Below are 3,155 nucleotides of genomic sequence, written 5' to 3'. Positions count from 1 at the left end.
CAGCTTCTTCAGCAGTTTCCTTAGTTGCTTGTCTCCGAGTCCCAGTTCCTTCCTTGATTGTTGCTCTATAGCAGGCACTGATGGTGTTGACAGGTGAAGCAGAGGATTAATTGATGGCAACTGTGGTCAAGAAGATAAATCAGGCTTCGGAGGTGGAAAGGAAGGCAGAGCAGTCGGGAGCCACGGCACGCGGGCGCGAGGTGGGGAGTCTGCATTCCAAGATTCCTTGCCTGTGTTCTCCGGCTTCTCTCCCTTTGGGAACTCCGATGATTCTGGTGGTGTTTTCGGTCGCTTTTGGTTTTGCTTCTCGGTCCCATTTTTACTTTTCATCCGACCCCCAGGGTCAAATAGCACAGTTGACTGAGTTTGAATCAGTACAGTCCCTTCAGGTGCTGGTAAGGGTATTTTAGGTGTCTCAAATAACTGTTTAGAGGTCAAGTTCATATTTTGAGCATTCATTGGTACTGGTAGATCAGATGTTAAGACAAAAAACGCTGAGGCTGCTGCTGACCTCTCACTTTTCATTTCTTTTAAGGTTTCTTTAATCAATTTCCAGAGTGTCGCTAAGCGTTGTGCCTCCTTATCTCCTTCGCTACTTTTATCCCATAGGGCAATACCTATGGCTCCCCAAGTAGGTAACTCAAAACCAGTACCCATCGAGGGGATCAAGTCTCTATCCTGTGCCCATTTCAGCAATTCACGTAAGGTCCTGCCTTCGTGTAATAAATCTCTCTTAGAGAGAATATATTGGAGGAGCTTAACTACTGTCTCTTCTTGTTGTACATCAGAGTGTAGACCCCATCTCCTCCCCAGCCGCTCACCTGATCAGAGCAAGATTCTTCAATTCCGAGCTCGTTTATTCCACAGCCGGGCACCAGCTACACAGACTGCCGGGGCAGCAATCTCCTTTCGGCTGGCTTCTCCGCTCCTCTCTCATTCGAGCTGTCTTCATCGCTCCTGGAAGCAACAGCATGAGAGTCCCTGGTTCGGGCCGTCCTTAGTCTCCGGTCCGGGACACCCTGGGTCCCTGTTCCGGGACACCCTGGGTCCCTGTTCGGGCGCCATTTGTGGGAAAACAGTCTGTGGAGGCTTAAGGATTCCATGTGCACATCAATATGATTGTATGAAATCCTTTATTAACAACTTGCACTCACTTTATATAGAGAAGTCTTGTTTACACCATCTTATCATGCAGGTGGCTTTGTATTCCAATTACACATACCATTCTCATGGAAAGATTCTTCTCACATAATTATTTTCCTCTTCTGTTGCCAATTAAGTTATCTCTTTCCCAGTAGCTCATTCTCAGAAAGCCTCTAACTAGGCCTCAAGAACCATTAACCCAATGTGGCCTAAATTGAAGTAAGTCAGGATTGCTCACAACCTGTATATTTCTGAACTGTTTCCTCAACAATTCTTTACTGGACACAGGTGGGAATATAGTTGTCAAAGATGAAGAAAAGGCTGACGTATTTAACACCTTCTTTACCTCTATTTTCAACAGAAAGACAGGTTACCCTGAAGACAGATGGCTTCTGGAGCTTATAGAAGGTGACAAGAATCTAAACAGCCCCCCTGTAATCCTGAAGGACACAGTGACCTACTGAGATGCTTGGATCCCCACAAGTCTATGGGATCGGATGGGATCCATCCAAGGGTGATGAGGGAGCTGGCAGAAGAGCTCGCCAAGCCTCTCTCTATCATCTACCAACAGTCCTGGCTCACTGGGGATGTCCCAGATGACTGGAAGTTGGCGAATGTCACGCCAATCCACAAAAACGGCCGGAAAGAGGACCCAGGAAACTACAGGCCTGTCAGCCTGACCTCAGTGCCTGGCAGGGTAATGGAACAGATCATCCTCAGTGCAATCACACAGCACCTGCAGGATGGGCAAGGGATTAGACCCAGCCAGCACGGGTTTAGAAAGGGCAGGTCATGCCTGACCAACCTGATCTCCTTTTATGATCAGGTGACCCGACTGGTGGATGAGGGGAAGTGTTGCCTCTGACGAGGCGTGGCGACCTGGTTCAAGAAAAACTCAGCAACCAGCCCCAGGTTATCCGGGCCATCAGCTCACAGACATCAATATGATGGACAGCAAATGGCGTTTATTGTTTATGTTACACCGCATTTTATAGCCTAGGTTTACATCGTCATTTCCGTCTGCTTGCGTTAGGGACCCGTACCTATTGGTTGTCAGGAGGGAAGCCTTATCTTAACTTTCCGTACAGCACAATATCTTCCGGCCGCCAAACCTTAACTGTCACATTTCAAACCTAAACTACCACACTGCAAACCTTAACTACCACATTTCCCCCCCTTCCTATGCTTAACTAAATGGGGAGAAACATAGAAAACTTAAAACATTAAAAATATTAAAAGTATAAGGCACACCGGGTTATAAGGTACATCTAAAGGTCCATGCAACTAAATTAGTAAAAATGACAAACTTAAAGTGTTACAATAGTAAAGGATTGTATAAAAGGCTTGTATAAAACATAAGGCACACCAAACAAAAGTGTTAGTAAAGGGAACCGTTAATCATGGGGTACACTCATCTATTAAGGGAGGTAACTAACGATTGAATTATGTAACTAAAACCGTTTTATTAAACCAGCTGTCTACGTTTTACTAACATTATCTTTTTCTAAGCGGTCTTTAACAAACAACACAAGCTTATTTAATATACAGGGTCCGAAGACCAGTGCTACGATGAGCAGTATAAACGGTCCCATTAGTGTGGAAATGAGGGTGGTTAGCCATGGTGTGTGGTTAAACCATGACTTAAACCATTCTTGCTGGGCTTCATTGTCTCTTTTTCTTTTTTCCAAACCTTCTCTGAGCTTGGCCATGGTATCGCGGACAACGCCGGTGTTGTCTGCATATACACTCTTCTCCTAGCGCAGCACAATGTCCTCTTTGTTGTAAAAACAAGAGATCTAGTGCCCTACAATTTTGGAGGACAACTTTAGACAATGAACTCAGGGATTGTTCTAAGGCGCTGATTGATTTCTCAATTCGAGCTAGATCCTCATCCACTGTTATTTTGAGGGAATGAAACTTTTGATTTTGCTCAACTGTTGGGGCTATTTCGGTACCGGTGGGGGTCAGGTGTTTGGCAGTAGTTGTGGTGCTGGTGGGAATTATAGTACAAG

Source organism: Calypte anna, unplaced genomic scaffold, assembly GCF_003957555.1.
Source record: "Calypte anna isolate BGI_N300 unplaced genomic scaffold, bCalAnn1_v1.p scaffold_206_arrow_ctg1, whole genome shotgun sequence".
In the NCBI taxonomy this organism is placed as follows: Eukaryota; Metazoa; Chordata; class Aves; order Apodiformes; family Trochilidae; genus Calypte; species Calypte anna.
The sequence above is the reverse complement of the archived record's forward strand: the minus strand, read 5'-3'. Positions refer to the sequence as shown.